This window comes from Oncorhynchus kisutch, linkage group LG6 (assembly GCF_002021735.2).
Source record: "Oncorhynchus kisutch isolate 150728-3 linkage group LG6, Okis_V2, whole genome shotgun sequence".
In the NCBI taxonomy this organism is placed as follows: Eukaryota; Metazoa; Chordata; class Actinopteri; order Salmoniformes; family Salmonidae; genus Oncorhynchus; species Oncorhynchus kisutch.
In genome coordinates, this window is record NC_034179.2 from 19252648 (window position 1) to 19263981 (window position 11334).

The 11334-nt window shown below is 43.4% G+C and overlaps 1 long non-coding RNA gene across 1 annotated transcript; it reads right to left on the bottom strand.

Moving 5' to 3' along the window:
• Positions 1-437: 437 nt before the first annotated feature.
• Positions 438-10344, bottom strand: LOC116374357 (uncharacterized). Its single transcript, XR_004210212.1, has 5 exons — positions 10273-10344; positions 6125-6215; positions 5591-5681; positions 4640-4683; positions 438-540 (listed from the first exon to the last, which is right to left on the bottom strand). It is a non-coding gene; the product is annotated as an uncharacterized LOC116374357 (long non-coding RNA).
• Positions 10345-11334: the final 990 nt, after the last annotated feature.

Below are 11334 nucleotides of genomic sequence, written 5' to 3' on the forward strand. Positions count from 1 at the left end.
TGATGAGTATTTCTGTTGAAATGATGTGGCTATGCAAAATCACTTGATGTTTTTGGAACTAGTGAATCTAATAAACCAATGTAAACTCAGATTTTTAAAATATAAATATGAACTTTATCAAAAATAACATGCGTGTATTGTGTAACATGAAGTCCTATGAGTGTCATCTGATGAAGATGCTTTTTGTGAATGCTATATTTCACTGGAAAATGGCTGTGCTTATTGTGGTTTGGTGGAGACCTAACATAATCATTTGTAGTGCTTTCGCTGAAAAGCCTATTTAAAATCGGACACTTTAGTGGGATTAACAACAAGATTACCTTTAAAATGAAAATTACCTTTAAGTTTTTTTTTTTGAAATTTTTTAAAATTATACAAAATGTCAAATACATTTCAGGTATAATACTATATATTAACAATACATAATTAAATTACCTCGGCTTTTTTGACGAGGGCTGTTCTGACGAATCGCGGAAACCAGGGGCTCTTGACTTTTTTCACCAGGTATTTCAGATTCTGCCGGGCATGTCTCGTTGGAGTCTGAAAAAACATTATTTGTCATTGTTTTAACATATACAATCATCAATTTTTTTTATAAATAATTAAATATGTATAACTAATAATATACACTGCTCAAAAAAATAAAGGGAACACTTAAACAACACAATGTAACTCCAAGTCAATCACACTTCTGTGAAATCAAACTGTCCACTTAGGAAGCAACACTGATTGACAATAAATTTCACATGCTGTTCTGCAAATGGAATAGACAACAGGTGGAAATTATAGGCAATTAGCAAGACACCCCCAATAAAGGAGTGGTTCTGCAGGTGGTGACCACATCTCAGTTCCTATGCTTCCTGGCTGATGTTTTGGTCACTCTTGAATGCTGGCGGTGCTTTCACTCTAGTGGTAGCATGAGACAGAGTCTACAACCCACACAAGTGGCTCAGGGAGTGCAGCTCATCCAGGATGGCACATCAATGCAAGCTGTGGCAAGAAGGTTTGCTGTGTCTGTCAGCGTAGTGTCCAGAGCATGGAGGCTCTACCAGGAGACAGGCCAGTACATCAGGAGACGTGGAGGAGGCCGTAGGAGGGCAACAACCCAGCAGCAGGACCGCTACCTCCGCCTTTGTGCAAGGAGGAGCAGGGGGAGCACTGCCAGAGCCCTGCAAAATGACCTCCAGCAGGCCACAAATGTGCACCTGTCTGCTCAAACGGTCAGAAACAGACTCCATGAGGGTGGTATGAGGGCCCGACGTCCACAGGTGGGGGTCGGGCATTTGCCAGAGAACACCAGAGAACACCAAGATTGGCAAATTTGCCACTGGCGCCCTGTGCTCTTCACAGATGAAAGCCTGTTCACACTGAGCACATGTGACAGACGTGACAGAGTCTGGAGATGCCGTGGAGAACGTTCTGCTGCCTGAAACATCCCTGGAGTGTGTCAGCAGTTCCTTCAAGAGGAAGGCATTGATGCTATGGACTGGCCCGCCCGTTCCCCAGATCTGAATCCAATTGAGCACATCTGGGACATCATGTCTCGCTCCATCCACCAACGCCACGTTGCACCACAGACTGTCCAGGACTTGGCGGATGCTTTAGTCCAGGTCTGGGAGGAGATCCCTCAGGAGACCATCCACCACCTCATCAGGAGCATGCCCAGGCGTTGTAGGGAGGTCATACAGGCACGTGGAGGCCACACACACTACTGAGCCTCATTTTGACTTGTTTGGGGGGTTGACGGGATGTTTAAATCCTCGGTTCTCGGTGTGTTTGAGAAAAGGTTCGTACAGAATGGGAGAATAGCATCTATGTCATCTTCTCCGCCATAGTCATTCAGAGTACATAATGCCGTTATCCTTCTTGGCGGTATGTCAGCTGTAAACACAAAAATAGCTTTTAATATTGGGTGCACACTTTTTGTTTTTAATGTATAAATATTCTTATGTATTTTATTCTTGGACTTACGTCTACAATAATGTGATGGGGACTGGCTGCATGCGTTTTGCTCCTCTGAACCACCTTCTAACGAAGGCTGTTCCAGATCATTTATTCCCCTGAGCAACTGCGTAAAGGATGGATACCCTACAAACGTTAGATAATATTAACATATATTTATCCGATTTATATATACATTTTAAATTATAAGAATACGTGCATTTGACATATTTCCAAAAAAATCATTGCCCCCCGTTTAAAAACCCATATCACGCCGGTTTAATATTCCAATAATATCAATAATATCCATACCATTCCCTGAAAATCCCTAGCCTTCAAATGAAATATATTATTTTCACTTAGTTATTTTCACTAACTCACCTTCAGAAAGCTCCATTAGGATGGATTCACGGATGATCTTTTAGCTGTTCTGGGCTGTTGGCTGTTGTCTGGAGTTAAGCTTTTGGCCATTCGTACAGAGGGGATAGTATCTGTTTCACTAGCCTCGCTCCGCGGACTTGTCTCAAAGGAGAGATATTCTGTAATGATCTTACAGAGCGGGGATGACGTTTTTTTCGGGTGGCAGGACCTCTGAATGTTTAGAGATCCCCAAACCACAGGTGGTTGTCTTGACATATTGTCTGCCTGTATTTCCTTTTGATTTCCTACAACATCATGGGTAGCAGCTTTGGGGAGTGTCTGATATAAATTTATGGACCTGGGTGGGAGGCCGTTTGTATATGCACTGATTACAAATAACATATGTTTTAAACTGTAGGAGGTTGTCTAGACAAGATATATTCTGCCGAGGTGTTTTGACGTTTTAGCCCCCCACGTCCTTGGGGATGAGATAAATACGTATTTGAAAGGCTTGTGTGGTAAATGAATCGAAAGTGCCCATTTGAAGAGTCGCACAAACACAACCCCACACACTTTTGATTGGGGGTAGCCAGATATCTTGACAGAAAGAGAGAGATAGAGCCTTGAGTGCAAATGCCATGGCATTGTTGAACACACACCCCCACCCTCTTTTGTTTTGAAACACACACACCTACACTCGCACGCAGATGCCCTCACACACACATCTTTTCCGAAATTATTTTTCTCAGAGACATGCATGATGATAGATCTAAAAGACAGAGCCCCTTCGTTAAAGTCGAGATACCTCTTTAAAACCATTTATGTAATTCATTATATTTATTACATACAGTGTAAATCATTTTATAATTAATTTAACATTTTTACTATTAATTTATTACAGATAAAGGGGCCGGTTAGCCCTGACCCCCATCCGTCTCCAATTCACCCACGTCAAGACATGCTCTCTTGCTCTCAGGATATCCCACACATATCCCACACACTCTCCGTCAAGGCTCTGTAAGTTTTCACTCCAGGGATAGATCAAACGTCTGGCATGTAGATCCTGGGTATGTTTTAAGGATAGACGCGGCCAGCGCCGTAATTGTTCACGATTTTGGAAAAGACTGTCCAGCTTATTCATCAGGGTTATGTATATAGGGTAATCAATACATTTAAAGCTAAACACTGGCATAAAAAGTTTACATCCTTGCAGGCTTTGGAAAATACATATGAACTGACAGACTTCGTCGCATTTGTACTATCAAATTGTTCACATGCTAAAATTGTCACTTTAGAGTCGGGGCTATACGCTATTGAAGCGATTCTTAGGGCCTTCAAATCACTGCGCCCGCACACAAGTTCTTCCATTGCATATCCTGGCAGGGTTGTACCGCTCAGGGCCTGTTCAATTTGACAGAGCGCTAGCCTTATCTTAAGCCATTCTCTCATACGCAGCGCAGGAGAAAAACTCCCGGGTTTTGCATGATAAAGGTGTTGTCTGTGAATATCTTAACAGTAGATTCCTCAGGTTGGAATATGTAAGACATATGTCCATCACTCGTATCCAAAACTCATTTAAAACATTCAGGGGCCTCACACAAAACGTCCTCAATGCTTTTATCATTGGGTTCGTGACAAGAGATGCATAGCACCCTGAGAATTGGCCTAGGAGACATACTTTTATGTTTAATGTTCTGGGTTTTATTTTTAAAATCTTGTTTAGTGTTCTGGGGCCGCATGTGTTGTTCTGGGATTTATTTATAATGCGTCTGCCGCAACCCCCCCCCCCCCCCCCCCCCCCCCCCCAAAAAGGTATAGATGCAATATAGATAGAAATTAACACACCCTCTAACACGTGACAACAGGAACAGGATGTTCTGGCCGGATACTGATATTTGGGTATGTACGCGTCATCCGGACATAGGGTCATAAATCAGTCCACTTTATTCTACAATACACCAAGATCTAGGGGAACTACTGAACAGCAGGCTTTTGGGAACACTTACTTTGAATTTCCTTTTGGTCTCTTATTATTTTGTCTCATATTCTTTCTGTTCTGTCTTTTCCACCTCCTGTCGTTCTTTCTCCTCTCTCTTTCTCTTTCTCTCTTTCTCCTGCTCCTTTGATTCCACTGCCCCCCTGATTATAAATAAGTGTCAGTGGTGTTAATGCTCACTAGAGGGCAGTGTTTTATACAAAACTATAGACTTGTCTCAGACATCTCATCAGCTTTTGGGCGCTATAGAGTCCTCTGTCTCTATGTCTAAAGCCTGTTGCACATTTCACAGATTGGTACAATAGAAAAAGTTGAATAGAACTTGGAGGGAATCTTTCTCACCATCTTTCATCAAGATCTTCATACATTTCATCACTTTCACTGTCCTATTGGATGAAAAAGATGCAGTCAGAATACTGGAGGGGTTGGAGGGCTGTTCATTAACCCCATATAATCTGTTATGTTCCCCAGTTTCTGTGTTGTGTTTCAGGTTGGCTTCCTGAAATTCCCCCAAGCAGCTGATTGGTCAGCCCTTTTTGCTAATTGGAGCTGACCCTGCCCCCTCGTCAGTGGATACAGCTGTATCCCATTACAGACTCCTTCTATATAAGCGAGTGTTCTGTTGCTACAGAGAGCTGAGGTTTATGTCCTATATTTTGGTTAGTGAGAGTGAGAGTGAGAGTGAGAGTGAGAGTGAGAGTGAGAGTGAGAGTGAGAGTGAGAGTGAGAGTGAGCGTGAGAGTGAGCGTGAGAGTGAGAGTGAGAGTGAAATGTTATTGTTAAGTACTTTGTAGCTGCTGCTATTAAGGTATGTGTGTTTTTGATTATTGAAATCGTTTACTTCCGTTTGTATTCTGTTTTTGTTCCCAGGGGGGAAGGCACCTAGGGAGTGCTTAGGCAAGAGGCCTGCGGGCATACATAACCGTAGTATTTACTGTCTATACACACTAGGTAAGACCTGGGCGGACCACCCCCTGTATTTTGGTTAGTGCACCAGGTGGTAAGTAGTGGGTAAGCAGGTAAGGTAGGAGAGGGTAGGTTAGGTAAGTAGTGGGTAGGCAGGTAAGTAGTGGGTAGGCAGGTAAGTAGTGGGTAGGCAGGTAAGTAGTGGGTAGGCAGGTAAGTAGTGGGTAGGTTAGGTAAGTAGTGGGTAGGCAGGTAAGGTAGGAGAGAAGGCTTTGACATTTACTTACTTTGCTTTGGTTCTGTTACAGCCCCTTTTCCCCAAATTTACCTTGTGAAGGAATAAATTCTCTGCTTTTGTCATCCTTACTCGCACCCACAATCCCATACCTTTTGAGAGTTGAATTCTAGCAGGGTGTTGCGTTCCCTCTTCCTAGAGGCGTACGTAACATCATAGTTCTCTTCTGGGTCAGGTTGGATTCTGGAGGCAGAGTCACAAAGTCAGTCAACTGGCCTAAATGACTCAGCACAACACAATGGAAATAAGATCAGTGGACAAGTATCCAACTGGGCATAGACATCAATTCAATGTCGATTCCATGTTGGTTCACTGTAATTTATTTGAAATGATGTGGAAACAACATTGATTCAACCACTGTGTGCCCAGTGGGATTCAACTGTGAAAGTTACTGAAGGAAATAATGAATAGTAGGATCTAAACGGCTGGTGTGGAATGGTATCAAATACATCAAACATGGTTTCCATGGGTTTGATTCCATTCCATTAGCTCTGTTCTGGCCATTACTATGAGCCGTCCTCCCCTCAGCAGCCTCCTGTGATGTACTTCAATGCCAGTAGTGGTATTCTCAAATATCGTCCGGCTTTCACATGACTCTCCTCTGATTATCAGAGTCTGGCACTCACATGGCTTCTGGTGGTCGCGGGGGCAGGCTAGGGGCCATTGGGTGAGAGGCAGGGGTTGGGGGAACGGATCCCTTCTTTAACCCAGCAGGACCTTCAGGGGAGACAATACAGGCCTTTAGATGACCTCCTCACGCATACAGTGTCTCCTGACCCCTCATCTCTCAGCCTCCAGTATTTATGCTGCAGTAGTTTGTGTCAGGGGGATAGGGTCAGTTTGTTATATCTGGAGTACTTCTCCTGTCCTATTCGGTGTCCTGTGTGAATCTAAGTGTGCGTTCTCTAATTCTCTCCTCTCTCTCAGAGGACCTGAGCCCTAGGACCATGCCCCAGGATTACCTGACATGATGACTCCTTGCTGTCCCCAGTCCACCTGGCCGTGCTGCTGCTCCAGTTTCAACTGTTCTGCCTTATTATTATACGACCATGCTGGTCATGTATGAACATTTGAACATCTTGACCATGTTCTGTTATAATCTCCACCCGGCACAGCCAGAAGAGGACTGGCCACCCCACATATGCTCTCTCTAATTCTCTCTTTTTTTCTCTCTCTCGGAGGACCTGAGCCCTAGGACCATGCCCCAGGACTACCTGACATGATGACTCCTTGCTGTCCCCAGTCCATCTGACCGTGCTGCTGCTCCAGTTTCAACTGTTCTGCCTTATTATTATACGACCATGCTGGTCATTTATGAACATTTGAACATCTTGGCCATGTTCTGTTATAATCTCCACCCGGCACAGCCAGAAGAGGACTGGCCACCCCACATAGCCTGGTTCCTCTCTAGGTTTCTTCCTAGGTTTTGGCCTTTCTAGGGAGTTTTTCCTAGCCACCGTGCTTCTACACCTGCATTGCTTGCTGTTTGGGGTTTTAGGCTGGGTTTCTGTACAGCACTTTGAGATATCAGCTGATGTACGAAGGGCTATATAAATACATTTGATTTGCTGAACATGTTCATTTTCAAATCACCTACATATAGTGATTGAATACAAGCATTTTTCTACAACATCTGCAAAACTGGTATGTGACAAATACAAATTATTTTATTTGAATCAAGTCTCAGTCCAACTTGTTCTGTGGATGTTATTCTGTAGTTGAAAGGGAGAATAGCAGAGTTTGAGATGACCCTTGTACTATTGGATACCTGGTTACTGAATATGTTGATTTTAAACCTGCATGTAGGCAACAATCATTACTCAAATCGATAAATAGTGTCTGTAACAGCTTTGGCCTACATTCTCACTAGGGGGAGTGTGGAATTCACATTGGATTCTTCTCTCTGCTGACTAACAGTAATGCATGCAAACCATGCTGAAATCTGTCTTTAGTCAAAACCATATCCCCATGTGGATCCAAACCTGAAACCTTTCACTTGAATATGTGCCTGTTTAAAGACGAACTTCCCAGTTAGGGTGCAAACATCAGCTGTAGAAAGGAGGAAGAAAAAAGAGAAACTAGAGAGGGAACTTATTTAGGGGAAGCATTCATTTCTGCATCTTTGGTTTTACATTTTGACATTAAATTACAGGGCAGCTCCGTGTTTAACTTCACTTATTCTTTATGTAACAGAGCTTGACCCAAAGATTGGAAAGCAGCTGCTGTCATCCCCCTCTTCAAAGGGGGGGACACTCTTGACCCAAACTGCTACAGACCTATATCTATCCTACCATGCCTTTCTAAGGTCTTCGAAAGCCAAGTCAACAAACAGATTACCGACCATTTCGAATCTCACCATACCTTCTCTGCTATGCAATCTGGTTTCAGAGCTGGTCATGGGTGCACCTCAGCCACGCTCAAGGTCTTAAACGATATCTTAACCGCCATCGATAAGAAACATTACTGTAGAGCCGTATTCATTGATCTGGCCAAGGCTTTCGACTCTGTCAATCACCACATCCTCATCGGCAGACTCGACAGCCTTGGTTTCTCAAATGATTGCCTCGCCTGGTTCACCAACTACTTCTCTGATAGAGTTCAGTGTGTCAAATCGGAGGGTCTGCTGTCCGGACCTCTGGCAGTATCTATGGGGGTGCCACAGGGTTCAATTCTTGGACCGACTCTCTTCTCTGTATACGTCAATGAGGTCGCTCTTGCTGCTGGTGAGTCTCTGATCCACCTCTACGCAGACGACACCATTCTGTATACTTCCGGCGCTTCTTTGGACACTGTGTTAACAACCCTCCAGGCAAGCTTCAATGCCATACAACTCTCCTTCCGTGGCCTCCAATTGCTCTTAAATACAAGTAAAACTAAATGCATGCTCTTCAACCGATCGCTACCTGCACCTACCCGCCTGTCCAACATCACTACTCTGGACGGCTCTGACTTAGAATACGTGGACAACTACAAATACTTAGGTGTCTGGTTAGACTGTAAACTCTCCTTCCAGACCCATATCAAACATCTCCAATCCAAAGTTAAATCTAGAATTGGCTTCCTATTTCGCAACAAAGCATCCTTCACTCATGCTGCCAAACATACCCTTGTAAAACTGACCATCCTACCAATCCTCGACTTTGGCGATGTCATTTACAAAATAGCTTCCAATACCCTACTCAACAAATTGGATGCAGTCTATCACAGTGCAATCCGTTTTGTCACCAAAGCCCCATATACTACCCACCATTGCGACCTGTATGCTCTCGTTGGCTGGCCCTCGCTTCATACTCGTCGCCAAACCCACTGGCTCCATGTCATCTACAAGACCCTGCTAGGTAAAGTCCCCCCTTATCTCAGCTCGCTGGTCACCATAGCATCTCCCACCTGTAGCACACGCTCCAGCAGCACACGCGCTCTCTAGTCACCCCCAAAACTAATTATTTCTTTGGTCGCCTCTCCTTCCAGTTCTCTGCTGCCAATGACTGGAACGAACTACAAAAATCTCTGAAACTGGAAACACTTATCTCCCTCACTAGCTTTAAGCACCAACTGTCAGAGCAGCTCACAGATTACTGCACCTGTACATAGCCCACCTATAATTTAGCCCAAACAACTACCTCTTTCCCAACTGTATTTTATTTATTTATTTATTTTGCTGCTTTGCACCCCATTATTTTTATTTCTACTTTGCACATTCTTCCATTGCAAAACTACCATTCCAGTGTTTTACTTGCTATATTGTATTTACTTTGCCACCATGGCCTTTTTTGCCTTTACCTCCCTTCTCACCTCATTTGCTCACATTGTATATAGACTTGTTTATACTGTATTATTGACTGTATGTTTGTTTTACTCCATGTGTAACTCTGTGTCTTTGTATCTGTCGAACTACTTTGCTTTATCTTGGCCAGGTCGCAATTGTAAATGAGAACTTGTTCTCAACTTGCCTACCTGGTTAAATAAAGGTCAAATAAAATATAAAGCAACGCACTGTGCTCTAAAGCAAATTCAACAGCTCTAATCTGTCTCTCAGTTGTCAGATTTTGGCCTCATGTGACTTATTAGTTATGTTTGAGGTAGAACACGTACCATCGGTACAAGCCTCTATGCCCTTCTTGAACTTTTCCAAGTTGAACCTAGGAGGCTGACTGGGTTTGGCTGAGGCAGTCCCAAATGCCAGGATATTGGGCAGGGGGTTGTTGGCACCTTAATTGTGAAGAATGGGCTCATGGTAATGACTGGAGTGGAATTAGTGGCATGGTATCAAATACATCAAAAACATTGTTTACAGGTGTTTGATGCCATTCCATTTGCTCCGTTCAGGCCGTTATTATGAGCCGTTCTCCACAATTAAAGGTGCCTACAACCTCCTGTGGTACAGTGGAATTCTAACCTTGAGAGATCTTTCCAACAATGCAATGATAATAATAACATAGATAATAACTTAGATAACATAGATAACATTTAAAAAAATAAGTCTGAATAAAAACTATACAAGAACAACGATGAGAGTTAAAGAAACATGAGAATGCAAGTATATGTAGGTCAGTGCCAGTGCCTGTACTCAATGTACAGGGATACTGGAGTGGTCTAGGTTCTCCCCTCAGCACCCTCCTGTTCACTGTACTGTTTTACACCTGTTGTATCCTGTGCACATGGCAAATAAACTTTGAAAGTTGGAGCTAGTTATACAGTAGCTAATAAAGATAGAGTACCATTTACTTGTCAGGGTCCCAACTCACGATGATATGATTGCAAGTCTGGTACTCACCATAGTGGGTACAGTCAGCGCCCAGGGTATCTATCTAGTCTGTACGTGGGCTGGTGGCTTTGGGTAGAGGAGTGTCTTTGTTTGTGCATGTGAATGAGTTCCTCTGTGTGTACTGTGTGTGAGAGACAGTGATCGTGTGTGTGTGTGTGTGTGTGTGTGTGTGTGTGTGTGTGTGTGTGTGTGTGTGTGTGTGTGTGTGTGTGTGTGTGTGTGTGTGTGTGTGTGTGTGTGTGTGTGTGTGTGTGTGTGTGTGTGTGTGTGTGTGTGTGTGTGTGTGTGTAAGCATTTGTGATCTCAGTTTCTGTGTGCTTTTAACAACTTCTCCTGTTGAGGCATAAGTATGGCAGTCTCCTCCTCTGGACGTACACTACCGGTCAAAGATTTTAGAACACCTACTCATTCAAGGATTTTTCTTTATTTGTACTATTTTCGACATTGTAGAATAATAGTGAAGACATCAAAACTATGAAATAACACATATGGATTAATGTAGTAACCAAAAAAGTGTTAAACAAATCAAAATATATTTTTTATTTTTTATTCTTGAAATAGCCACCTTTTGCTGTGATGACAGCTTTGCACACTCCCGGCATTCTCTCAATCAGCTTCACCTAGAATGCTTTTCCAACAGTATTGAAGGAGTTCCAATGTATGCTGAGCACTTGTTGGCTGCTTTTCCTTCACTCTGCGGTCCAACTCATCCCAAACCATCTCAATTTTGTTGAGGTCGGGGGATTGTGGAGGCCAGGTCATCTGATGCAGCACTCCATCACTCTCCTCCTTGGTAAAATAGCCCTTACACAGGGGTCATTGTCCTGTTGAAAAACAAATGATTGTCCCACTAAGCCCAAACCAGATGGGATGGTGTATCGCCTGAGAATGCTGTGGTAGCCATGCTGGTTAAGTGATTTGACCATGAAGGCCTGATTTACACAGTCTCCTCTGAACAGTTGATGTTGAGATGTGTCTGCTACTTGAACTCTGTGAAGCATTTATTTGGGCTGAAATTTCTGAGGCTGGTAACTCTAATGAACTTATCCTCTGCAGCAGAGGTAACTCTGG